Here is a 27924-nt window from a genome sequence, read left to right on the forward strand (position 1 = left end):
CTAAATGCACTTTTATCATAAGCTTCAAGGAATTTCTTGTTTCCCTTGGGCTGCTTGATGCATGAGAGGGAAGAACTGGCACTTTTGCAAGTGGGAAGGAGAAGCAGGTGGAGGGGCAGTGGAGACCAGGCTGAGACCTGGGCTCCAGGTGGGGAGAGACATGGCATTGAGCCCAGTGATTCCAGTGTCCGTGTCCCTACTGAGGCGGGCCAGGCGGTGAGCCCACCGATGGGAGAGGCCTGCTGATACTTTCGGCACATGTGAGTTTGTGTGTCTGATTGCTACTGAAACTAACAAATATCATCTTCTTCCTTTACTATTTGTATTTTTCCCTTCTTAACTGATAATGTATTCTGTTTCTTTCTAATACCTTTATAACTTTATTTTTATGGTAAGGTCTTTATGTTGCCAGTAGTTTATTTGTAGTCTTAATTTGAGGCAGTGATTTGTTTTTATAAATGTCTATAAATAGTGGTACCAAAACATTTCATTTACTGACTTAAAGTATCAATGACAATATCCTGTCCTAGTCAGCTTTGCATTCCTGTAACGAAACACCTGAGATAGCTTGCAAGGAGAAGAGTTTGCTTTGGCTCAGAGTTTGGGAGGATTCTTGCTCCTGCTTTAGGCCCATGTAAGGCTGCAGTGGGGAGTGGGCACACATGGGGGAGACGACACACACCTGGTGGCAGTGGGAAGCAGAGAGGGCCAATCCCTGGTCTCCTTCCACTGGTCTCCCTCACAGCTTCCTCTCCTCCTGAGAGCACCACCTGTTGAGGCCCTGAGAGACCCTGCAGATGACCTTGGCCCAAAGGTAGATGCAGTTGTCCTCACTGTGATGCTAAAGTGGCTCTTCATGCTTGTCCAACAGTGTGCTGTCCCGAGCAGTGGTAGACTGCTCCCAGCAGTGGGATGCTCCAATTGTGTGCATCTGAGCCTCTGGCCTCCCTCTCCCTGGGCACATGCTGCTGCTCAGCTGTTTTGGTTCCCAGCATGTTCTGCTCCACTCCTGGGCAACTGTGCATCCTGTGAAGACTCCGTTACACAGATTGGTGCAGGCCCAGGCTGAGCATTCCCTGCTGATTATACCACACAGGTTTTGGTAAGATTGTTTCTCCCAAAGTGCTTGGGTCAAACAGGACTGAGCTGCTGACATTTTTGCCCTCTGCATCCTGTGTGGCCTGTCCCCATAACCACTCTGTGGCCCTGCCCATGCTATCCTCTTCTGGCTGCTGGGCACTTGGGACATGGCTGGCTTGCACAACTGGGGTGGCCCTTGGTCTTGCCAGGTGCTCCTCCTAGCAGTCTTGTTGTGTCCCCTCAAGTCCTTGCTCCCATGGTGACAGCTGGCTCAGGTTCCTTTGAGCACACTGCTTCTGCAGAAACTGTGTAACTTAGTCACCCAGCATCTTTGTTGTGCCCATTGTCACGTAAGAGGGGCATCCTTGGAGAGGTTGAAGACGTTGCTGTGGAAGGATGTACCTGGAGTGAGATATCCATGGCCTGAGGAGAAGACAGGGGTTGCAAGCCACCAAAAATGCCTCACCTCTGGTGCTCTCAGAATCTTGGCTGAGAGAAAAGGAACTCAGGCCCTGGCAGGCAGGAGGGATGCCAGATGCTGTGGCCCAGTGGAAAAGGAAACCTTTGGATGCATTTGATTTTCTCTTTCTTCTTGAGAATTGAACCCAGGACCTTGGCACTGAACTATGTCCTCAGCCCTTATGGGGTCTTTAAATCAACCAGGCCAGATTTGAACTTGCAATCCTGCCTCAGCCTCCCAGAGTGCTGGCATTACAAGTGTGCATCACTGTCCCTGGCTTCCTTTTGGACAGCGTAGTTTTGGTTTGCATTTTGTTTTGTATGCCTGTTTTGAATATTGTGTTGTTGAATATTGTCTTCTGTTGCTTGTTAACTGTATCATATGGATTTAGTGCTTGCTCTAGGGCAGTGGTGGTGAACTTGTGGCATGTGTGGGCTGTTCATATCATGGAAAGCTCTAAGGTTCACCATCATTGCTCTAGGGGTTCCAGTACACAACTTTTTTTTTTCAATACACAGTTTTAAGTTAGCTTCACATAATGTTCCACAGCACATACAACACAGAACCCTTACCAGAGTTTTTAATTCCATTTCCTCCTGTTACTTATTGTCAAAATGTAGTGGCTTAAAACAAGCACCATTTCTTTGCAGTCTCTCTGTGTTGTAGGGCAGGGATTCAGGCTGAGCTTAGCACATGATTCTCCTGCTCTGTGTGGAATCTGTGGAAGTTTCCTGTGGTATTCAGCTGGTAGATGAGCTGGTCTGAAGGGTCCAAGGTGGCTCTGTGTGTGCTCTTGGGACCTCAGCAGGGAACTCAGCCACCTGTCCTCACCAGCACAGTGATCTCAAACACAGGCAGATAAATGTGGCAGCCTGGGTCTGCAGGCTGAGGAGTTATGGGACATGAAAGGATACAAGAAGAGCAGAAGCTGCCAGCCTTTACCACTGCCCCACTGAGCCTGCATTCATACTTCTGCCCATAGCCCACGGTAACTTCCACAGAGCAGTGCAGTCCCCATCCAATGGGAGTAGCAGCATCCCATGTGCTCACCTGAGAACCTCCAGTCAACTTGTGCCTTGTCAGAATGGAGCCTAGGTGGGCATGGTGGCGCACTCTGTAATCCCAGCACTTGAAAGGCTGAGGCAGGAGGATTGTTGCAAGTTCAAGATCAGCTTGGGAGGGGCTGGGGATTTAGCTCAGTGGCATAAGCACCTGCCTTGCAAGTATGCAGTTGTGAGTTTGATCCCCGGTACAAAAAAAAAAAAAAAAGATCAGCTTGAGCTACAAAGTGAGCTGGAGACCAGCCTGAAGTGCATGGTGAGACCCTGTCTCAAAAAACAAAAAATGCAGAATGGAGTCTGTGGTCTCTTGAGATGCAGCACAGGCATGCATGCTTTCTGACTTTCTCCACATTTGCCTGGCTCAGCCACACTGGCTCCTGTTGTATTTCTGCTCTGGGCCTTTGCACTGTGTTCCTCCAGCCCAGTCTGAGTTCAGTGCCATGCAGTCCCTCTGCGTACAGTCACCTGGTTACCACAACCTCGAGTCAACCCCCCATGCCAGCTTGATTTTCTTCCCTGCGCTTGTTTTTGTTCATCTCTGCCCCACTAGAGACCTCCAGAAGGGTGGTGACTTGCATATTTGTAAGTTGAATTTCCCTAGTGCCATACTTTTAGTGAAGCTATAAAAGCAATCAAGCAGAGACTCGGTGAGTAGCAAGAGGTTGTGGCGTGACTATCAGGAAAAGCAGGGCTGGACTAGATACAAAAGAGAGGTACAGGGGCCCCAGGCCACTTCCCTCCCCAGAAATGGCCCTATGCAGGCGGAGAGTAGCCTGACTTCAGAGCCCTCACCGCCTCACAGTACAGAAGCCACGGCCCAGGCCACCGTCACGCCAGACAGGGCACTGAGGTGATTTGTCCAGGCTTCGTGTTTGGTCACATCCTGAGGGCCTGAGCTGCTCGTGCTTGGTGAGGAGTTTCGTGGTGTCACATGAAAAGCAGCTGTTTCTCGAGGTTCCCAGCGAGTCTTTCTGGTCTTCAGGTGGTTAGGACATGTGCTTACTCACTGAAGATGAGTGGAGAAAGACCAAGAAGCCCTGCCTATGTCAGAAACAATGTGATTAAGCCAGGCATGGTGGAGTACACCTGCGATCCCAGCACTCTGGAGGCTGAGGCAGGAGGATGCAAGCCCCAGGCCAGCCTAGGTAACTTAGACCCTTAGTGAAGTTTAAAAAAAAAAATTAAAAGACAGAGGATGTAGCTTAGTGTGAAGACTAAGCCTGGCTTCGGTCCCTAGTGTTGAAGAAGAGAAAAAAAAACATTTATCTTGGGGACTGATATGGGCAGAAAAACGACAGACTCCAAAAATTTTAAAAAGCACTTTATTAGCTGAGTTTAGCAGCAACACTGTCCCAGAAAGCAGCCAGGGAAGTGTGGCCTAGCCAGGGGCTGCAGGGAGTTATAAAGTAGCAAGCCGCAAGGGGAGGGGTCAGGGTCTCGTAAAAGGTACTTTGGTTTAGTTTTTACAGGAACCAGGGAGGCAGGGAGGAGGTTACATGGTGGGTATGTTGCAAGGTTGTAACTTAACTGGCAATTAGACAGGTTTTACAGAAAGAGAAATTTAGGTGTTCTCCTTCATTGTACCTGAATACCAATAAACCTGAGGGAACACACGGACCAAAATGCATAGCTCAGTTTGTCTGGTAAAGACATCTAACATGACACAAGGAGTTAATCCTGAGGTAAAAGCAAGCCATGGTCCTTTGGGAGCCTCTAAATGTTGGCTTGGTGAATACGAAACATTTGTTACCAGAATAGGGTTAAAGCAGAGATCACGGTATGGGCTAGGGTTGAGGTCGTAGGCAACAGATCAGATGCAAGTTCCATTTCCTTGAATATTCCCTAGAGTTAGGATAGGTTTTTGTCCCCACCAACAAGGAGAGTTAGAGTGCAAGTTGGAGGAGCTCTGGATCTGGAAAAAGATATTTGAACCAATGGATGTTTGTAGAGCCACCCCTATGTAAAAGGGTGGTTTCGGGTCTAAACATAGCCAGCAGTCCTAGCTGAAACTGGGATTGCTATGGTTGAGGTATTAGAACATTATGTCTAAAGGACTGTATAGGTCACAGACAAGCTGAGGGTTTTGTGGCAGTGAAGAAGTGTTTACGCTGGTTGTAGAGATAGCAGTAGAAAGCGGATTCGGATTTGTCCTAGTGGGGGGGTCAGGTGGGGCCAGCGGCCCAATAGCTGGCCCGGTAGGGTGATCAGTGGCCGGCTTCCTGTTAATATGGAAGATTGTTCCTGGTCATATCTAGACACATTAAGTTGAATGCCCCAAGTATTTCCCGCTTGCCATGAGTAATGGTGGACTTGTTTAAAGTTAAACGTAAGGGAGTTACAATTTTGGGAAACACAGTTTGGTTTTGAGGATCTTTTGAGATCAATGAAAGGATCATTACTCCCCATGGAGAGATGGACTCACATCCCCAGTAGTTATAATAAAATTGATTGTATCCCTTGCAGAGTTCATTATGGCAAGGGTTTCCAGATGACTATTCTCAGGGACAAACATAACACTATATATTCTGTAGATGTTGTCGTCCTTTAGAGCTATGGCAGTTGTAGAGGGGCTCACAAGTGCCTCTATTTTGGGATGAAGCCCATTTATTGCTGACTCCCAAATTAGCAGAGCTCACTGAGATCTGGTAACCCATGATGTTACATAGGTCTGTAACCAGGACAGCACTGGGAGTGGTATGAGGTAGCCTGTTAAGGCATTTGTTAATTCCCAGGTGTAAAGGGGTAGGTCATGTTCAAGGGTTAGCGTAACCATTGTCTAACAAGTAAGAGAAAATCAACACTATCAGGAACACTTTGACAGTTTGAGTTTCAGGGGATGTTCAGTCCAAGTAACAATCCATTTATCTGTCTCCTGGATATATGGAGAGAGAACCTTGATGTGTGAGTGATGTATCCAGGTGGGTTTTCTGGCCACCTTGACAGCCATGGCAGTGCTAAGAACAACAGTGTATGGTCCAGTCCAACGTGGTTCAAGGGAAGACAGCATTTGAGCAGCACTTGATCTCCTGGCTTGCGGCCAGAGGGATCTCTAGCCCACGTGGCTTTGCTTGGTGGTCTCAGAAGAGTTGGTGGATGGAAGTCAGCACAGGTTGAAGAGCTTGTAGGGACTTAATCAAACTGTGGTTGGCCGTCTCTGCCAAATGAGTACTATCAAGGTGAGGGACTATCCCCACTATCAAGTCTCCCGTAGACTGCCTCAAAAGGGTTATTCCATTTATATATGGAGTACAGCGCACGTGCAAGAGGGCAAAAGGAAGAAGACTCACCCAGTTTTTGTCAGACTCTAAAATCAATTTGTTAAGCGTCTCTTTCAGAGTTTGGTTCATCATTTCATCACTTGACCTGAACTTTGGGGATAGTAAGCACAGTGAAATTTCCAATCAATCTGTAATAACTGAGCAACTTTATAAGTGATGGAAGCTATAAAAGCCAGGCTATTATTGGACCCCATAGATAAGGAAAGGCCAAATCTAGGAATTACTTCATATAAAAGCTTTTTGATGACAATTGAGGCTAGTTCAGGTATCCCTCAGCCCATCTTGTAAAATCCTGGTTTTCCCATGTCCATGAAATCAATTTCCCAATGTCCTCCTGGAAAGGTTCCCCGATATCGAATTCCTTCTGAGAATTTGGTATTTACTGGCTTTGGTATTTACTTGTAGACATGGTGGGCATCTTTGACTCAATTGGCATCCTTAGCCAATTGAGTCAGCTTAGGAATGAAGTACCTGTTCCGAAGCAACTCAGCTGATTTTAAGGCCCCTAGGTGCGAGCCTGGTGGATTTGAAGAATCAAGTCCCTTCTCAGGGCAGGGAGTATTAAAATTCATCTATCTGGCAATTGGAGCCAGTTTTCGGGGGGCTCTTGTTTTGCTCTCAGTTGTCCAGCTAGCTCCTGATCTGACTCAGAATACACCAATTGGGCAAACAAGGGGGTGGCAGAATTGGCAGCAAATGGGCCGTAGGCTGCACAGATGACTTAGAGCTGTGTCTTGAGCACTCCTCTGTCAGCAAGTGCGTTTCCTATCAAGATTGGATCTTTTCCCCTTTGATGGCCCCTGCATTGCACCACTGTTACAGATTTGGGGAGCCAGACAGTGGCTAACAAGTCTGGGATAAAAGGAGCTTTCTTAATTTTTGAACCAGTAGAGGTTAGGAGCCCCCTCCCTTGGTAGGTTGCCCCATGTACGTGAACGGTAGCAAAAGTATATCAGCTGTCTGTGTAGGTAGTTGCCCTTAATCCTTAGCCAACTTTAGGGCCTCTGTGAAGGCACTGAGTTCAGCCCCTTGAGTGGAGGTGCCTTGTTCCAGAGGTTGGGCCCAAATTACTTGTGTTTGAGTGGTTACAATTGCCCCTGCCACCCATTTACCTTCAAAAAAGAAGCTGCTACCGTCAGTGAAATATTCAACATTTGGCTTCTCTAATGGAAGACCAATAAGGTCTTGACGGAGACTGGCAGTAGTAGAGAGCAAGTCCATGCAATCATGAATGGGTACTTGTGGGTCATCGTCTGGCCTCAGAGTTGCTGGGTTTAAGATGGTAGTCTTGGGGCTGGGGATTTAGCTCAGTGGCATAAGCACCTGCCTTGCAAGCAGGCAGTCATGAGTTCAATCCCGGGTACTGATAAAAAGGAAAAAGAAAAAAAAAGATGGTAGTCTCCTTGAATTCAATAAGGTCAGAGTTAAGAGGGCCTTGTACCATACAATCCTTGAGTTTGAGAGCCATCTGTTGGATGGAGCCCTGAGGAGGGTTTCGATTGCGTGAGGTGCCACAATTTGGAGTTTCTGTCCAAAGGCTAATGTATTGGTCTCTTTTATTATCAAGGCAGTGGCCATGGTGTCTCAAAGGCAATTCAGCCAGCCCAAAGAAACTGAGTCAGCCTTTTTGAGAGATGTGTGTGGGCAGTACCATGGTCTCAACATCTGAGTCACTACTTTCTTTGCTATCCCTTGCTATTCTGCAATGAACAGCAGGAAGGTTTGGTCAAATCTGGCAGTGCCAATGCTGGGGCGTGAGCATGGGCCAATTTTAGTTTTTGGAATGCTTGACTTTGCCTCTCGGCCCAAACAGGTGGGTCAGAAGGGGTTCCGGCAGTTGCAGCATAGAGGGGTTATGACAACTCAGCAAAGTCCAGTATTCAGAGGCAGCAATAGCTTATGGATGCTAAAAATTCCTGAATCTGCCTTTTAGTCTGAGGTTCAGGAATTTGGAGGATGACCTGAACTCTTTTGTTTGAAAGTAAGCGATTTCCCTCAACAAGCATATAGCCTAAGTAAGTCACCTCTTGCGTGCATAGTGGGCCTTTTTAAAAAAATTTTGTTTAAGGAGAAAAAGAAAAAAAAAACAGAAAAAGGGTACAAGTCATACAGAATTTCAAAAAAATAAACAGTAGGAAATCACTAATTAATAGATTACATATTATCATTTTAGAAATAGTTGTTCAGGGATAATTGGGCCTTTTTAGCTGAAACATGGCAGCCCAGGCATCTGAGCAGGCATAGCAAATCTCAAGTGGCCTGTTAGGCAACCTTTATTGTTAGAGGCTACCAGCAGGATGTCATCAACATATTGCAACACAGAGTGTTCACCACAGTATTCTTGGAGGTCCTTGCTCAAGGCTTTGTCAAACAAGGTAGGAGCATTTTTGAACCCCTGTGGGAGCCTAGTCCAGGTCAATTGGAAAGAACCCCATTCAAAGGCAAAAATAGGTTGACTTACTGGAGCTATTGGAAAAGTAAAGAAGGCATCCTTGAGATCTAGAACCGAATACCAAGTCTGGTCTGGAGGCAAAAGACTTAAGAGCATATAAGGATTCGAGACAGTGGGGTGAAGAGTAACAACACACTTGTTTACCTCTCTTGGGTCCTGGACTGGGCTAGAGTCTGTAGTTTCAGGCTTTTGGACAGGGAGCAGCAGGGTATTCCAGGCTGAAGTACAAGGTATTAGAATATTTGCTTCTTTTAACCTCTGTATGTGTTTCAAGATTCCCAATCTGGCTTGGAGACTGAGCGGGTATTAGCACACCATGATGGGAGTCACATGAGGTAAAAATTCTATGACTAGGGGTGCATGGTTAATAGCCAGTCCAGGAGGGTCAATCTCCACCCAAGCAACAAGGATCTCATGCATGAAGAAGTCCAGCAATTTGGTCTGAAGCTCTAAGGGTACTTTGGATAGCTCAACTATCAGTAGGTGTCCCTCAGTAATGGGGCGGGTTATCAGGAGACTTACGGGTAAGTCTTCAGTAGTTACTGTGCCTGCAAGGGCATCCCCAGAAAAGCTAATGTTAGCCTGGAGCTTATGAAGTAAGTCATGGCCAAGCAGGGGCTCAGTGCATTCAGGACCCACATGGAAAGAGTGAGTTAAAAGTCTGATTTCACAAGTGAGTGATCTTAGTTCACATCCATGGGTAATGCTAGATGTTACCCGTGGCTCCTTGAATGGCTAGAGTATTCTTGGATATCTCCCCAAGAGGGCACTGCAATACTGAGTAACTGGCTTCAGTATCAACCAGGAAATTTATGGGTTGCCCCCCACACACACACACTTAAGGTTCCCTGGGGCTCGGGAGGAGCAGGCAAACCCTGAAATTGTCTTTTTCCAATAGGATGGAGGGGTGGTTTCCCCTTTCTCCAATTTGGCCTTTAACTTTGGACAATCCTTCTTCCAGTGGCCCAATTCTTTTGCAATGTGTACATTGATTCTTGTCTAGCAGAGTCTTTGTTAGTTGGTCTTTTCTCTTTTTGCCGTATGTCCTTCCGCTAGCACAGCCAAGATCATGGCTAATTTCTTCTCTTGCATGTCTTCCCTGTTGTCAAAAACCTTTTGGGCTATCTCTATCAACTGACCTATCATCATCCCTTTAAGACCCTCTAATTTTTGCAACTTTGGTTTAATATCAGGGGCCGACTGAGAGACAAATGCTATATTAATAGCTCGTCTATTTTCTGGTACCTCCTGGTCCACAGGTGTATATATAGTATAGGCCTCGAGGAGGTGCTCAAGGAAAGCCGATGGAGACTCAGAAGCCAATTGTCTTACCTCAGTTACTTTTGATAGATTAGTTGGCTTTCGGGCAGCAGCTCGGAATGCCATAAGAAGAGTCTGACAGTACCAATCGAGAGCCTCCTTACCTCCATCTGTGTTGGGGTCCCAGTTGGGGCGGGTCAAAGGGAAAACAGCATTGAGCCTCATTAGATCCAAAGTGGGTTCCCCGTTAAGTGTCAAGGACCAATTGGTGTGCCAAGGTGTGGATTCATTCGTGTTCCTCAGATGTGAAGAGAGTCTTCAAAAGCTGTTGACAGTCATCTCAGATCAGCCAATGGGTCTCAAGGAGAGATATTAGAGCCTGAGGGTTCTTAGAGAAAGGCGGATTCTGTAATTTCCAATTGTACAAATCACTGGTAGAGAAGGGGACATAGGTGAAGAAAGATCCTGAGAGGAGTCTGATGGAGGAACTTCTCCGAGGAGTAGAATGGAGGGTAGGTCAGTGGAGTCAGGGCTGGGTGTGGAGGAGGGTGGTGGGGGATAACAGCTGGGAGTTTGGGGTTGGAGGGGAAGGGGCCTTTGGAAAGGGTTCCGGTGAGCTTGAGGAATCAGGACGGTAAGGAGGGGGCCAGGGAAGAGGAGGGGAATCCTCGGGAGGAGGTGACATCTTAGTTTTCATCACTGCCGTGAGAGGAGGTTGCAACCCTCCCCCCGGGGTCCTTCCCATAGGAGTTTTCTTATCCATGAGGGTGGATCCTAGATCAAGTCAATCCAAACTTAGATATATAGACCACTTAATCAGGGTGCATGGATGGCTTATGAGGGGGGTCTGGAAATAACTTGAGACATGTTGGACCTGTTGAGAGACTTGTAAGTTATAAGTTTCCTGTGAAGGCCACCCAACACCAAAGGAAGGCCATTCAAGTTCACAGAATGTTCTTAGTTGCTTAGGGTAGACAGGATCTCCAGAATATCTGGCAGCTCGACCCCTAAAATCCTTAAAATGATTAAGAACAAGTTGCAAGGGTGACAAAGGGGAGGAAGCTGTCTGGCCCATAATAGTAGACACGCGAGACAAGGATACAAATGAGTGAATACAGAATGGCAGAAGCCCGCCACAAAGACAAAGAATCACCCAGAAGGGCCATGGAGACTGGAGCAGGTCCTGGATTTTGCAATCAGGAGCTGGTTAAAATTACAGGTGGCCACTCCCCTGTTTGTCAATTGCAGACCTGCCCCAGTGGTTTTAAAATAACCAATTTTTGTTTTCAACTGAGTAACACAAATAGCCCCACAAAAAAATCACCTAATTTAGTGACCTCAAGTTAGTCAGCTGATATTTAAAAAAAACCTCTAGGAGGCCATTTACATATTAGATCCGGCTTAAACTGCAAGAATTCTCAGTAATAGATGAATCAGGAATGGAACAAGAAGATGAAAGTATATGGGAGCTAAGATAAGATTTTGGCCACATCTTGCCCAAATGGGAGCAAGCCTAAAAAATTGACTCCCCAAGTATGGTACACCCAGCAGAGGTTAATTCCTCCCTCAAAGGTGGTAACCTGCCCTGATTTTGGCGCCATCTCGCCCAAACAGGAACAAGCCTGAAAACTTGACCCAAGACATAGGAAATGAGATAATCGAGGATCAAAATGAAAGTAATAAGTACTTGCTGATAGAAGGAAGCCAGATTCAAAAAGATCCCCATGTCATCTGAACAGTAGGTGCCTGGAAGGTGGGGGGCGGTAAATCTCATAAAAGGTGGAATCCGGGGCAAGTCCCCAAATGATATGGGCAGAAAAACGACAGACTCCAAAAATTTTAAAAAGCACTTTATTAGCTGACTTCAGCGGCAACACTGTCCCAGAAAGCAGCCAGGGAAGTGTGGCCCAGCCAGGGGCGCAGGGAGTTATAAAGTAGCAGGTCACAAGGGGAGGGGTCAGGGTCTCCATAAAAGGTAATTTAGTTTAGTTTTACAGGAACCAGGGAGGTGGAACAAGCAGTTACAGGAACCAGGGAGGGAGGGAGGGGGTTACATAGTGGGTTACATAGTGGGTATGTTGCAAGATTGTAACTTAACTGGTAATTACACAAGTTTTACAGGAAGAGAACAAGTTATAAAGGCGCATTAATAAGTACAGTACATTTTGAGCTTATAACAGGGACCTCATCTGAAAAACGAAGTTGGATGATCTCTTAGGGGGTCTTTCTGTCCAGATTTCCTGAGGTCCTGGCCTGTGTTCTGGCATTTCAGAGCTGCCGTGCTGAGGGTTAGCAGTTCCCAGGGCTGCCAGGCAGATGACAGCAGCTGACCCCGGCGTGGCTTCCCGCAGGCCAGCACCAACCCAACTGGCTCCGCTCTGCCTGCATGGTGGCTGCATGACCTTGTGCCTGCTGGGCCACCACCCTTCCTAACGGCTCTGTTTGATTCCTAGATTCCTCATTTGACTGCACCAAGAGAGCTACATGGGCAGTGGAGCTGAGTCACAGCTGGAAGAGCTCCCGGCATGTGGCAGCCCCCCCTCGCCAGGCCTGACCGGGACAGACCTGTGGAATCCAAGTGCTGTTTCTGTTTCTTTGTGTTTCACAGGCAGCAGGGGGAAAGATAGCTACTGACAAGTAGAAAACTGCTACTTTTTAAAGGCAGTTTCTTGTGTTTTGGGGAGGAATTAGTCCTTGGCATTTGTCCCAGCCCCAGCCCCCCTTCTGGCTGCTCACCTCCCCTGGTAAATACAAATAGAGATTGTTTTGTGGTTCTCCTGGCTTCTCCGTTTTGAAGACAGAATTATGTTACAAATGTTTTTGCCGTAAATAAACATTCCCTTGTCCTGCAAGACCCAGCAGGGTGGACTGTTTGAATTCTGCAGGTGAAGCACAGCTGTGGCAGAACCAGCAGGGAAGGGGAGCTCCCACCCCTTCACCTAATAACACTGTGTCGATGTCCGCTCCCGGCCGGCAGGAAGGACACACGACAAAGTCTGGTAGTGGACAACCTTTTCTTTTTATTTTCCTTCTCCGTACAGCCTGCCCTGGGATCGCTCCCAGCCGAAGCCTCCTTTGGTCCGCTCCCCGCGGCTCCTTCTGGGCTTCTACTTCCGGGCTTCTTCTTCCCCCCCAGGGGTGGCACCAGTATATATACGGATACAGTGTCCAATCATGTTAAAGTGAGCAAGGCAAGCTGATTGGCTAACATCATCAGTTGCCAGGCAGACTATATTGTTGAGCGGGTTGTTTACGCGGTAAGCAGGAAACTAACATATTCGATGGGAGGGGTAATCTACCTCAGGCTTTGCTCTTTACCACAGGCCGCACGTCCGCCGCGCAAGGCGAGCTATCACAGACGCGGCTCCCAACAACACTGTGCCTGAGGGTGCCCTGAATCCCACTCCCTCCTGTGGGAGCTGTTAAAAGGCAAGTTAGTGGGACACTTTGAAGCCCGTTAACCCCCCTCATCCCTGGACCCTGGGGGCTCCCTGCCCGCTTCGCAGGCTGGCCTCCCAGCAAGACCCTGGTTCTTATTCTGTGCCACCCTCTGTGCTATGCTCCATGCCAAGGCTGAGCTGGGGGCGGGGGTCCCTGTCCCTTTGTCTCACTTACCCCAGCAGTGCATCGCCACCAGGTCTTCCCTGCAGGCCCCACTTGCCACCCTCAGCTCTCTGCCAGCCCCCCACACACACAATCTCACACCCTCCGTTCTCCCATCTTGTGTCTAAGCCCCTTGCCACCGGCCACCTCTCCAATCTGCTCAGGTGTCAGACCCAGTGGACATTATGTTGGTTTGACTGGATTTGACTTTGATTCTTTGAAACAGTCTCCACTGCAAAGGTGCACCTCCCTCACCTTCCAGGCCCCACATTCCTGGATTCCCTTGAACCTGTTTTAGAAAGGCCAAGCGTTGGATCCACTCTCCTCCATCTCACAGCCCGGGGCCTGCTGGAGGGTAGTGTGTACCCTACCCCAGGAGGCTGACTGCATTCTGCTACCGTGGGCTTAGGCAGGCCACCGCTGACTGGAGGTGGGGCTGGGCACTGGCAGGCAACTCCTGCCCCCTTCCCTTAGCAGCCTGCTGGAGTGGCAGCCCCAGGACAATGGATTTCTCAATGCTGCGAGCTAGGTGTGGTGGTGCAGGTCTGTAAACTGACTCTATAAGACCCTGTCATGAAATAAAATATGAAAAGAGCCAGGGATGTAGCTCAGGTCCTGGGTTCAATCACCAGTTCCAAAAACAGGCTGGGGATGTGGCTCATTGGTAGAGCACTTGCTTGGCATTCACCTTTGGAAAAATGCCAGGCTTCCATGTAGCCAGGGAGGATGGATAGAGGAGGGTAGGCACCGCCTATGGGCCTACGTAACTGCTTAGAGCTCCCCTTCCACCCCAGCACCTCAGCATGCAGGGCGGTGAAGGCTGGGGGCGGGGAACTTGTGCTGCTCTCACAGAGGCTGCTGCTGTCTTCCCTTGAAGATTCGCCTGCTCTCCCCTGGGGACACACAAGGACTTGGCTGACTTCTGCTGAGCAAGTTGGGCAATAGGTGGCGACATAACCCACTTCATGCTTTCCAGACAAACCTGGTGGCCCCAGGGACACTATGTAATGCCCTCCTTGGCTACAGTGGGCACAGCCACTGAGGTTGGGCACAGCCATACAACCAGCCAGCCCTCAAATGGTGTCAGAGACCAGCCTGGGAGGAAGCAGGAAAGGCATGGCACAGAGAGTGTGGACTGGAGGGACAGCGCATTGCAGAGACTGAGAGGCACAGGGCAAGCAGCAGGCAGTTGGGGCAGCACTGTTGGCTATGGAGTCCAGACTCCTCTTCCCCAGGTGAAGACCAGCTGGAGGATCCTTTGATCTCCCCAGCTCCAGAGCCAGGCTGGATTCCAGGAAGAGGCAGGCTTTTTCCTGGCACCTGCTCTCACTGACCTGTTAGGAGTGCGCCTGACCACTGAGGCCTGATGATCAAGGCACCATCAGGGCAGACAGGCAGTGCAGGCATCGCTGAGCAGAATCACCTGTGTCCCCCGACTCCCCATGTGTGTGGCACACACGCACATCTTTGACCTAGGAGGCAAAGATGCCAGAAAGACAAAAATGTCAGCAGATCTATAAGCATTTAAGATGATGTACATGTTGTAATAAGCTGAGAGGTGTTTCATTTTTCTTATAAGTGAAATGTTAAGACTAAGGATGAACCGGCTGGATGTGGCAGCACCTGCCTGTAACACCAGCACTCTGGGAACATGAGGCAGGAGGATCCCAAGCTGGAGCCCAGCCAGAGCAGTTTAGTGACTTAGACCATATCTCAAAAGGAGGTGGCTCAGTGCAAAGGCCTTGGGTTCGAGCCCCAGTAGTGTGGGCAGGGCGGGGGGAGGAGAGGAAAGGGAAAGGCGTGCCGCAGCTGCAGTGGGTGATGGACTCTGCTGTCTCCCATCTTGCCCATTCCTAGCTCTCTTGCTGGGCTCAGCCTTGGCCCTGGGCTTGCACAGCCAGGTAAAGAGAGATCAGACCCAAGGATCCCACCCATGCAAACAGCAGAAACTCAGGACCACAGAGACTCCCATCTGGGGGCGGCACACAGGTCCCACCTGCATCTCTGGGGGACACATGCACGCTCACTGCATGTGGGTTCAGTCTCCATGCTCCTGATGCTCACCTTTGCTGGGCTCCCCAATATATTGAGGGGAAAGAGGAGGAGGCCCAAGGGCAGGGCCAGCTGGAGCCTTGCCCCTGGAGGCCTAGTCTTGCTGACCCCTCTGCTTTGCTTGGTTTTCTGGGAAGAACCTCTGCATTGCCCCTGGAGCTGCTGCCTGCCCCACCACTGGGCTGGGGGTCCTGTCCGGGGGCCGCCTCCCTACCTCAGCCTCCAGGTAAGACTGAGACTCTCATTCAGTGCAGAAGGCCCGCCTCCCCCAGGGAGCCTCTCCTACAGACTACAGGGGTCTGGCTAGACTTCCCTGAGCCTGGGAGCTCCTGGGGGGCTGGGATCACACTTGACTGAATCTCCATGCAGCGGCACAGCCTGATAGATGCCTTCCTGTTAAATGCTAAATTTCCCAGGCTGGGCTGCACTTGTGATTTTTCTGCCTCAGCCTGCTAGAGAGCTGGGATTATAGGCATGTGCCACCACACTTGGCTGACACATTTCATTTGATAATGCAAAACAGGTGGCCTGGACTAAGATCTACATTGGTCCACTGTGCTGGGAAATGTCTGGATCAAGGACCCATGAAAACACAGGAAAACAACAGACCAAGGGGGTTGACCAAGACCTCAGCAGGAACTGAAAGGCCAGGGCTGGGCTAAGATGACATCCTGCCAAAGTCCAGGGGCTGGGGACCCCAGCAAGTGTGCAGGGTGCAGTCTTGGAGACAGGTCCAGCCAGGAACTGCCCAGAGAGCATGTGGCAGGAAGTCCAGCTCCGTGATCTTTAGTGCCTGTGACATGGGGCCACATCCGTCCACAATGGCCTCAAATGTCAAGCCCAGTGACATCTTTGATGCATCCTGCACTGTTGGACTCACACAGTGGGAAGCCCCCCCGCCCAAACCTGAGGCCACCAAGAGCTGCTGGAACACAGAGCCTGAAACAGCTGTGAGCCAGTGTCAGAAACAGAGCTGACTGCCAGGGCGAAGGTTCCCAGCTCTGCCTGCAACCTTTCTAGGGTCCCAACTAATTGTGGTCCCTAGCCAAGGTGCCCAGGCTGGGGGCCCTATACTGGGCATCTCTTCCCCACAACCCATGCCCCCAGCCAACCCTCAAAGGGCCTAGGACTCTAGGCCCTTTGGAGGGGAGGTGGCACCCGAGACCTGACCTCTGGACCAGGTGTCAATAGCCCAGTGTTCTGCAGCCCACAAAGGGCTCACTCAGGCCCCGCAGAGGACATGCGAAATCGCCAAGGTGCATTTCCAACCTCAGAATTACTCAGCAGCCCTTTTCGTGCGTCACCATCACCGTCACGGGGTGCCCTTTGATGCCACGAGACCACTCCAAACTTTGCCTTGGATTCCCAAGTCCCCCTCTTCCAGACACCCCCATGCATCTCCCCAGCCAGGGACTGGGCCAGCTCCTCTGTGGAGAAAATCAGAGCCATTGGGCCTATCAAAACAGCCTCTTTCCCTCACCCCCTACTTCTGTGTGCTCACCCGCCTCCTCCTCCTCCAGGTCCTCTAGGTCAAACATGTCACCCCTTCCTTCCTCTGCACAGTTGATGCCGTGGGCAATCTTTTCTACTTCCAGGAGAGTGAGTTACTTTCCAGGATACTTTCATCTATCTTCCCCTTTTAAAAAACGAGATATAATCCATGTACCATGAATTTCACTTTTTTAAAATACACAATTCAAGCTAGGCGTGGTGGTGGAGGCCTGTAATCCTAGCACTCTGGGAGGCTAGGGCAGGAGGGTCACATGTTCCAGTCCAGCCTGAACAATTTAGCAGGGAATGTAACACCCTGTCTCAAAATGAAATGTAAAAAAAGTGCTGAGATGTGGCACATTGGGAAGACTCTATGTGCAATCCCCAGTCCCAAAGAAAAAAAGGATCATATACATATATGCATGCATGCATACACGTGTGTGAGTGTGTGTGTGTGTGTGTATGTGTAATTTCAGCGCAGGGTTTTTTTTTAGCATATTCATAAGGTTATGCAACCATCCTACCTAATTCCAGAATATTTTCATAACCTCAAACAGAAACACTACACCCATAGTAGGGACCTGGCATTCTCTGCTTCCTCAGGCTGTGACAACTACTAATGTACTTCCTGCCTCTGGATTTGCCTATTCTGAATATTCCATATAATGGAATCATAGACCATGTAGTCTTTTTTTGTCTGGCTGCTTTTACCTGGCACGATGTCTTCAAAGTTCCTGCTGTAGCACGGACCAATTTGTCATGATGTGTGTGTGAGACTGTGTGTGTGCCCATGTGGTACTAAAGGATGGGACCACCGGGCCTTCGTGCAGAGCTATGTCCACAGCTCTTTTTTATGTTATTTTGAAACAGGATCTCATTAAATCCCTAATCCAGGCTGGGCTGGAATTTGCAGTCCTCCTGCCTCTGCCTCCCAGAGTGCTGGCATCACAGGCCTAAGTCACCATGCCTGGCTTGTCATTCCCTTTGATGACTGAATGACCCTGTGCTGTGTGGAACCACTGCCATCTCTTTGTTTATCCAGTTCTTAGTTGAGGGCAAGTGGTTTGTTTCCATTTTTTGACTAGTGTGAATGTGACTGTTGTCAGAACTGCTGTTTTCAGCTATTTGGGTGGAACAGCCGGGAGTGTTTCCACAGCAGCTGCACTATTTACATTCCCATTTGCCTTCATCCTCGCCAACACTTGTTATTTTCCTTTTTTCTTCTTGTCCTAGCCACCCCAGTGGCTGAGAAACCACATCCGCTTGAACTTTGATTTGCATTCCTCTAACAACAAGTGGAGTTGAGCCTCATCTCAGGTACGTATTGGCCCATTTGTATATCATTTTAGAGACGTTCCTTTTGAGATCCTTTGCCCATTTTTAATCTGAGGTTTCTTTATATCTTTGAATTGTAAGAACTCTGTAACAGGGGCTGGGGATTTAGCTCAGCGGCATAAGTGCCTGCCTTGTAAGCAGGCAGTCGTGAGTTTGATCCCTGGTACTGATAAAAACGAAAAAAGACCCCCCCCCCAAAAAAAGAACTCTGTAACCTGGGAATTAATTCCATATGAGATGTATGATATACGGAGATGCACTCACAGCTCTCCAGCCCTCCTCCTCCTTAGGTCCCACTTTCTTGCCCTCCCTACGGTGGAGTCGCTGGGAGAGGCAATTAGCCTTCCATCCTCCAGTAACAGTAACGAGCACCCAAGGTGACATGAAGGCAGGTTTCCTGGGTGCAGTGGGGTGTCTCAGGCCACTGTCAAGCTGCCCTGCAGCTCTGGGTCTGCAGGAGGCGCACCATGGAAGGAAGCCAAAGCAGAGAAAAAACCCTGGTCCCAGAGCACGGTGGAGGCCACGCCCCCGTGGTCTAGGCTCCGCCCACTGGGAGACACTGGGACCCGAGCTGGGAGGCTGCTTGGTGCCAATTCTCACGCCATACCCAAAACTCGAGTAGCTCACCAGCTGTCACCTGCTGCTGCTGCTTCTCCCTCCTCAACGTGCGAAAAGCAGATCCACAGACCTGGGCACAGCCCAATAGCGGAACAAAAGCCTGGCGAAGTGGTGCACACCGGTGATCCCAGAACTCCAGAAGCTGAGGCAGGAGGATGGTAAGTTCGAGCCCAGCCTGGGCAACTTAGCGACTCAGTGAGATCCTATCTCAAAATTTTAAAAAATAATAAATAAGATAAAAGGACTGAGGATGTAGCTCAGTGCCAGGCCTGGCTTCAATTCTCAACACTGGTGGGAAGAAGGGACAGCAGCATGTCATCATGAAGGTAACCGATTCCAAGTCCAGAGGTTATTGTGGATGTTAGATGCAGCTGCACACTCGGCTTCATCTGCTCAAACACAGGCAGAAATGGCTGGCTGCCATCGTTCACGGTGGCCAGGGAACAGTGATGACCCAAGCTCCAGCTCTGTGTGTTTTCCTTTCTCCTGTCCCTCTCAACCTGCTCTGCCTCTGTTACCCCTGTGTGGCAATCCTCCCAGGTCCCCACAGCCAGCTTCCTTCAGGGCCAGGGCCAGCGCCAAGAATGGGGTCAGCCTCCACTTCACACCTTCTGGGTGTCCAGACTGCAATCTGGTCCTGGGCAGCACAGACGCCTAGGAAGCTCTGATTGGCTCAAATTGAGGCAAAACTAATCCATGGACCAATCAGGATAGGAGATAGTGTTCTCTGTGATTGTGCACTCCTCTGGGGTGGAAGCCAGGGCTGCCCCTGCAAAGGGATTAGTGTCATTCTCAGAGCCCTAGTTAGAGGCTGAGGCAGGAGGATCGCCATGAATTTGAAGTCAGCATGGGTTGCACAGGTTAAGGCCAGCATAAACTACATACTAAGACTACTGTCTCAGAAAGAAAAAAGAAAGAAAGAAAAAAAAAAAGCATAACATGGTGGTACTCGCTGTAAATCATACCACTCTGGAAGGCAGGAAGATCATGAGTTTGAGCCCAGTGTGTGCAATTTAGCAAGATCCTACCTCAAAAATGAAGAACTGGAGGGTTAGGAATATTGCTCAGTGGCATATGTGCCTGCCTGGCAAGTGCAAAGCCCTGAGTTTGATTCCCAGTACCAAAAAAAAAAAAAAAAAAAAAAAAAAAAAAAGGCAAAAAGACAGAAAATGTGTTAAAAATTAAGAGCTGAGGGGTTGGGGATGTCACAGTGTAGGCCGTGGGTTCAATCACCAGTACAGGGAGGGTAATCTGTTCTTGGACTTTTCAGTCTCCAAATCTGTAAACTAAACCTCTTTTTAAAATTGTCTTCTGGGATTTAGCTCAGCAGCATAAGCGCCTGCCTGGCAAGTGTGAGGTCGGGAGTTCGATCCCAATCCCCCTCCCAAAATTGTCTCCCCCCCAAAATAAAATAATCTCCAACTTCAGGTCCTTTTCTCATAGCCATGGAAACAGACTAATACAATTCCCCACAGCCTCACTCGGGCCCTGAATTGTAGGTAAAATGCTTTCTCTGCACCCATTTTAGCGGTGCGCTCGCTCCAGGCTGTGGTGGCAAACCCCTGGAGCACCCAGCCTCAGGAGGGCGTCTGCTGGGGGTCCAGGGCTGGCCCTTTCCCTATCCCTCATCTGGAGAGATGAGGAAGTTCGCACTGGCCGAGGGGCTACAAGAGGCGATCCCAGACTGTTAGGCCCGAGTCGGGCCAGGCGGAGCCAGAGTCGGGGAAACCCTGGCGGGCTCCCGAGAGGCCGCAGCCCTGCTTGTGCTGAGCGCGGCGCCGGCCAGGAGCGTGCCCGCCCCGCCCTTGTGCAGAGCGGAAAAGCGGCGCGGCGCCAGCGAGGGGCGCGGGTTCGGTTCCGCCCGCGTTTGTGTTGGCAGCGGCCGCGCGGCGATGAAAGGCCCCTCTGTCTGCGCGGGCAGAGGAGCTCTTGGCTCGCGTCCCCGCCTGCTCCAGCCCGCGTGCCACGCGCGTATGCGGCGCCCTCCTCCCGGGCTGGGGGAGCAGGGAGTCCCCACCCTGGGGTGCAGAGGCTGTTTGGAAAAGGAGCTCAGGGGGAAGGGACGGGCCCCAGACGAGAACCAAGCGGTGGGAAGCCCAGGGTCTCCCCTCTTAAGCGGTGGTCCCCAGCCCACTCTGCACGGCCCTGAAAGCGGCTCTCCCCGCTGCAGTCCTCCTCCCTCCCTCTCCCCTCCCTCCCCTGGCTTCAGTACTGGGGGCCGCCCCCAGGCCTTCACGCTGAGCTACACCTTCAGCTCTTGTTCTGTTTTATATTTTGAGCCAGGATCTCACTAAATCTCTAAATAAACCCAGGCTGGGTTTGAATTTGGGATCCTCCTGCCTCAGCCTCCAAGAGTGCCGGGATCACAGGGCGTGGGCCACCTCGCCCTGTGAACAGCATCCTTGTGAATAAACAGAAAGGAAATCTCAGAGCCAGGCTGGAGGGACTGTGTGGATTCCTCAGTCCCAGCCGTCCCCACAGGCTGGGACGGTGGGGAAGAGACTGCAGAGGTGGCGGTGTCAGCCCGCGGACCAGGAGGCGGCAAGGCCTGAGGATGAACCGAGAGGGAGAAGGGGACCCAGTAAAGCTGTGGCCGCCGCGAGCTCTGCGCTCCATGCGCCTGGGGCCCAAGAGTTAGGCGCCTCGAGACCAGGACACCGCCTGGCCCAACCTGGTGGCGGGAATCCTGTATCTTCCTGAAGGTCCACCTGGGGCTGGTGCACGTGCAGCTTTAGATTCGTCCCTCAGGACCCCCAAACTGCAATGTGAATGGAAATGTGGGCATCCACAGGAGCACCGAACTCCAGGGCCAGCTGGAGAGACGGGAATGAGCGCTTGCGAGCACAAGGTGCAAACCCACAGGACAAAACTGGATCTGAGAAAAAACAGCTGCACTAGAGAGGATCATATACCTGGGTGGTTTTTTGTTTTGTTTTGTTTTGTTGTTTTTTAGGTACGGGGATTGAACTCACAACTCACGACCTCGTGCTTGCTAAACCCCCCAGCCCCTATACCTGGCTGTTTTATTTTGTTTTGTTATGTTTTGAGATTGAACACAACCTAATCTCTAGCATATATATGTATATTTATGAATATGTGTGTATATATATATTTATCTATTTATTATCATTTTTTAAAATTTTGAAACAGAATCTAAAGTCACTAAGTTGCCTGAGCTGGGCTCACACTTGGAATTCTCCGGACGCAGGCTCCGAGACTGCTAGGATTACAGATGTGCCCCCACTTTGTCCAGTTTAACACAGTCATTTAAATTAAACTGTTAGTGGATAATTAAACTGAAAATTGGTCATATTCAAAAAGAGATTTAGGGGGCTGGGGATTTAGCTCAGCAGCATAAGTGCCTGCCTTGCAAGCAGGCAGTCGTGTAAAAACGAAAAAGACAAAAAAAAAAAAAAAAAAGAGAGATTTAGGATTAGGATTAGAAGATTTGAGGCAATTTTTTCCACAAGGCAGATGATACAGTTAAAAACAAAAAGCCAGTGACAGGGAGGATGGTAAATTGGAAAAATGGCCAAAATAATTACATGCTGACCCCAGAGTTTATGCTCTAAACTACTGTCCTGAATGGGCTGCAAATTCAAAGATATAAAAATATCACTTTCTTAATTTTATAAAATTCAATTTTCTTCCAAGTAATTTTGAAGCTTCCACCATGAAAAAAGGTTTTTTTTCTCCCTCTTGTGAAACTTTCTTTGACTAACAGGCTGTGGCAATAATGTTGATTCGACCTTGGCCTCCAGAGAGCTTCTGCAAATCACTCACACCCATGATGCCCCTAGTGCCACAAGTCTGGAGGGTGAGACACAGAAGAGCCATCCCAGCAGGGTGTGGTGGCACATACCTGTAATCCAGTCCCAGCACTCAAGGAGGCTGAGGCAGGAAGATTCCAAATTGGAGCCCAGCTGGGTAATTTATCGATTTAACAAGATTGTGTCTGGGGGGGGGGCATATGTGGATATAGCTTAGTGCAAAGACCTTGGATTCCATCTGAAAAACAGAAAGAAAAGGAAGGAAAGAAACGGAAAAGAAGGGTAGGGAATGCCATCCCACCCTATGCCACTTTGGACAGCCAGCCCCCAGCTGACCTGGACACTGCCTGCATGAGTATGGGTGAGCTGGAGCAAGACCAGAACAACCATCCAGCCGAGCTGAACACAAATTACTAACACTCAGAAGTGTGAATTAGACAAATGATCATTATTTTAAGCTAATTAATGTTGGAGTGATGTGTTATGCAGCAAAAACTTTCTAACACAGATAGTATAAAAGACATTAATAAAACAACAAAGTCCAACATACAGCTATAAAGAGAGAATAGGCAAATGATGGAGAGGTCGAATTCAAAGAGACAAGGTCTACAAAGCTCCACCACTGGGAAAAATATAAATCCTTTCCTATAATCCCAGCACTCTGGGAGACTGAGGCAGGAGAATTACAAATTTGAGTTTAGCCTGGGCATTTTTTGAGACCCTATCTCAAAATTAACAAAATAAAAAAGACTAAAATGCAACTCAGTGTGAAGGTCCTCACTTCAACCCCCAGTGCTAAAAAAAAAAAAAAAAAAAATTAGATAGATCTTAAAGTCAACTGGAAAAGACCAACTACCTCCAAAGGAATCTTAACTGTGCTGCCAATTCGTCAATGCATCATTAGAAACCAGAAGACTATTGTAAAAAAAAAATGAGGTACATACAGTGGAATATTTCAGCCTTTAAAAAGAAGGAAGTCCTATTCATGACCTCATCAATGAACCTGGAGGACTTTATGTTGAATAAAATAATCCAGGCACAGGAAAACACATATCACATCTCTTCACTTATATATGAAATGTTTTTAAAAGTTATTGTGACCTTCACATTTTGTTTGTTGTTTGTTTTTGAGACAGGATCTCACTATGTAGTTCAAACTGGCTTTGAACTCACTGTACAGCCCAAGCTGGCCTCAAACTCATGATGATCCTCCTGCCGCAGCCTCCAGAGTGCTGGGATTATGTATGTATTACCTCACCCAATTTCTACGTGAAAACTTTAAGTGGAATTCATAACAAAGTAGAGTAGTGGTTACCAAGATTTTATGTGGGTAGAGAAGACTGGGCAGATATTAGTTAAGAGATAACACATTTTCAGTTAGATAAAAATTTTTAAGTTCAAGATTCTATTGTACAACATGGTGAGTAAACATGAGTAAATCTACTGCTAACAGTAAGTTTAGAGTATGAAAAGACTCGATCAAAAGCCTGTAAACCCAGCACTTTGGAAGGCTGAGGCAGGAGGACCACAGATTTGATTTCTGTCTGGGTAACTTAGCAACACTGTGTCTCAGAGTCAAAAGGGCTGGGGATATAGTTCAGTGTGAAGGCCCTGGGATCAATCCCCAGTGCCATCAAAAAACAATGTAATAGATGGCTCAGTTCATCATATTAGCTGAGACAATACATGTGCAGTGTAGACACTGTTAGTCTAAGTGAGGGGGTTTAATTTTAAGAGTAATCTATAAAGAAAAAATAGGATATCACTTCTAAAGCAGTATCTGTAGTGGGACCAATAGTGTTACAGTCAGCGTTTTCAGGGGAATAGATTTAACACAAGATACATAATTTATAGGATTATTTTATAATATTCACCCAAACAGTCAAATGCAGAAGAGTATGGATGATCTGTCCACACACAAAAGACCCAAAGAATCCAGCTGAGGCCTGGATCCCATGGCAGTGTCCTGCAGAAGTCCAGCTGAAGACACCACAATGTCTCATGCAAGTCTGTATCAAGGATTTGCACTGGGAAGGCCCAAAGGTCAGCGTGGAAGCTAGAAAGGCCGCACCAGCAGGATGAAGGATCAGTGCCAGCAGGCTGAGGGATCTGCTCTGGAGCCAGGAAGCAGCACTCAAGGTAAGGCCAGAGCTCCCCCAATGAGAACCGTAGCCATCCTCAGAGACAGAGATGCCCCGAGCTCCTCCAGTGATAAAAGCTGAGTTCACATCAGGAAGGCCAGCAGACAAGCTTCTCCAGGAGATTCAGCAGCACACTGTCTTCCCCTCCAGTTGTTCTTTTATGCTGTTGGCAACAGTCCTCAGGTTTGTGCACATCTAGAACCACGCTCAAGGAGTTCAGCAGGGAGTTTTAAACTGACCATTAGTTAATCCACTACAAATAGGAAGAAAAAACAGAAAGTTTAGCCAATCAGAAAATAGTAGGGGAAGAAGAATGAGGCAATAAAAGAAAGAAATAGTAAAATCTGAAACATGTAATTAATCACAATAAATGTAAATGGAAAAAATTCATAGATTAAAAAAACTAGATGCATAAATATGGAATACAGAAATATTAAAAATAAAGGAAACAGAAAACTTATACTAGGCAAATTCTAATCCAAAGAAAGGCGGAGCTGCACTATTAATATCAATTAAAATGAACTTTAATTTTCTTTTTCAAGATTAAGTGGAAGGACATCCCCATCTGTCACATAAAATGCAACTAGAGCATGAGGACAGATTTGGAATACATAAAAGAAAAAGATACATAAGCCTACAAATTCAGCAAACTCAGTGAACCCTGAACTGGATAATTTAAAAAATGTACACACACAGACACAATCTAGTTAAATGATTCAAAACAAAACAAAACAAAAAATCATGGCATTAGCTAGAGAGGAAAGTTACATTATAAGAGAGAACAACACTGTACATTATTCTTAATTCTCATTAGCCATCAAGGCCAAAAGGAAATGGAACAGCATTTTTAGGGGGCAGGGGGTACCAGGAATCAAATGTGGGATCTTGCACTTGCTAGGCACTGTGCTGCTGAGCTATATCCTTAGCTCTGGGATAGCATTTTTTAAATGCAGAAAACAAGGAAATGTAATGATTAAGACTGACTATGTCATGCTAGGTGTTGTGGCACACACCTGTAATCACAGCACTCTGGAGGCTGAGGAAGATGGAATGGGGAGAAACAGACAGGGGACTTCAACTGGCTTTACTATATTTTATTGCTTAAAAGAAAATCTGAGCCGGGCATGGTGGCTCATGCCTGTAATCCCAGCACTTGGGAGGCTGAAGCAGGAGGATCGTTGCAAGTTTGAGAGCAGCCAGGGGTACAAATCAAGCTCAAGGCCAGCCTGAACTGCATAGAGAGACCCTGTATCAAAAAGAAAAAAAAAAAAAAAAAAAGAAAAGAAAAGAAAAAAATCTGAAACAAATATTGTAAAGTATGAAGGTTTAACAAAACTAGGCTGCATGAGCTGTTGGTTCTATAAATTTTAATCTTCCTTAACCACTGACTTTTTTTTTTTATCGAACTCACGACTGCCTGCTTACAGGACAGGCGCTTATGCCACTGAGCTAAATCCCCCGCGCCCAACCACTGACTTTTTTGTTGTTGTTGTCGATACCGGAGATCAAACTTACGACCTCACACTTGCCAGGCAAGCACTTATGCCGCTGAGCTAAATCTCCATCCCCCATTTTTATTTAAACAATATTTTTAGTTATTTTCAAAACATAGATTATATGCTGAAATGTCTTTTACACCAAATGTTTACACATTTGCAATCATCAAAGCAAATCTTGATTTAGGTTGATTCAGTATTTTCTATGATTATATGTAAACATTATAAGTTTGACATTGTAAAACGTATATCAGTATGTTATCATTATTTTGTTTTTGTATGGAGAGTTCCATTTTTAAAAACAACCTCAAAACCTTACGAAGAATTACATCACAAAACAATTTTATTGGGATATAGTTCACACACTACATAATTTAAATTGTATAATTAAATTTGTGTGTGGGGGGGTGTGTGTGTGTGTGTGTGTGCATGCTTTGACACAGGGTCTTGCTATGTAGTACAGGCCAGGCGGGCCTTCAGTTCACTATGTAACCCAGGCTGGCCTTGAACTCGCAGTGATCCTCCTGCCTCAGCCTCTGAAGTACTGCAATCACAGGTGTGCACCACCACTCCCAGTTTATGAATGTTTTAGTATATTCACAGACCTATACAATGCCATCCCAGGCAACTTTACAACATTTCATCACATCAAAAACTAAAGCAAAGCATCTTGTTGTCTTTAATTATTGCTTTCTAGCCCTCATTGCTCCTAGCCTTGTATAAAAACTTTTCTACTTTGTGGTTTGCGTAAATTTGTCTACACTGGGATTTTCACATTTATGATTGACTTCTTTCACATGTCTGCAAGATTCATCCATGCTGTAGTGTGTATCATGACTTCTTTCTTTTTCGTGGTCAAACAATATTCCATTTTATGAATCTGCCTTCTTTTTTTCTTTTGTCTTTCTGAGACAGGCTTTCCCTATGCGGTTCAAGCTGGCCTTGAGCTCACTCTGTAGCCCCAGCAGGTCTCCAATTTGCAATGATCCTCCGGCCTCAGCCCCCTGAGTGCTGGGATTACAGGGGTGCGCCACCACCCCTGGCACAAATCTGCCAAATTTTGTCATTTTTCAATTAAGGGACTTTGGGTTTGTTTCCACCTTCAGGAAATTGTGCTAAATCCTGCTGTGAATATTCGTGTGCAGATATTTTGTTGAACATATGTTTCCATTTTTCTTTGGCATGTACCTGGGAGTGGAATTGCTGGATCCTCGTCTAACTCCACGTTTGACCATTCAAGGAAAGGACGCTGCCGGTTACGTGTCCACTGGCGGCAGTGAGGGTCCTGCCTCCCTGCCGATACTTGAAACTATTGGCCTTCCTGTTATAGCTGGGGTTAGACTGCGACATGCTGTCTCCTGTGGATCTGATTTGTGCTTCTAATGGTATCAAGCACTTCTGCTTGTGTATTTGCCATTTACACATCTTCTTTGCAAATGGGTCTGCTTAGATCTTTTTGCCCAAGTATTTGTTTTTATATTGTTGATATGTAAGAGTCCTCTTAACCCTAAATAAATTCCCTTTTCAGATATGTGGTTTGCAAAATTTTTTCCCATTATGTGAGTTGTCCTTTCACTTTCTCAACTGACTTTTGAAACACAAAAATTTCATTTTGATGAAATCTATTTTAAGATTTTTAAAAAATTTTATTACTTATGCTTTTGGGAACCATTGTCTAATCAAAATCATGAATATTTATTACCATGTTTTTTAAAGCTATTTGTAGTTGCAGCTTTCCTATTTAGGTCTTTGATCCCTTTGAGTTTACTTTTGTTTGTGATATGAGCTGAGACTCAATTTCAATCTTTTGCCTGTGACCCTGTGTGA

General features: G+C 47.6%; 1 protein-coding gene and 1 long non-coding RNA gene across 2 annotated transcripts in view; both read left to right on the forward strand.

Annotated features, from left to right (window-relative positions):
- The window catches only part of Fkbp6 (FKBP prolyl isomerase family member 6 (inactive)), a 39380-nt gene extending 24226 nt beyond the window's left edge, over positions 1 to 15154 (forward strand). Inside the window, exon 9 of the mRNA XM_023565123.2 lies at positions 12045 to 15154. The gene's annotated coding sequence lies outside the window, so the exon portion shown is untranslated. The remainder of the gene's footprint in view (positions 1 to 12044) is intronic.
- Positions 15155 to 18461: 3307 nt separating this feature from the next.
- LOC134472516 (uncharacterized) lies at positions 18462 to 27626 on the forward strand. The gene is made up of 3 exons (XR_010042373.1): positions 18462 to 18848; positions 23597 to 23702; positions 24343 to 27626. It is a non-coding gene; the product is annotated as an uncharacterized LOC134472516 (long non-coding RNA).
- Positions 27627 to 27924: the final 298 nt, after the last annotated feature.

This window comes from Cavia porcellus, unplaced genomic scaffold (genome assembly GCF_034190915.1).
Source record: "Cavia porcellus strain 051 isolate PalLab524CR breed Dunkin Hartley unplaced genomic scaffold, mCavPor4.1 scaffold_23, whole genome shotgun sequence".
Taxonomy (NCBI): Eukaryota; Metazoa; Chordata; class Mammalia; order Rodentia; family Caviidae; genus Cavia; species Cavia porcellus.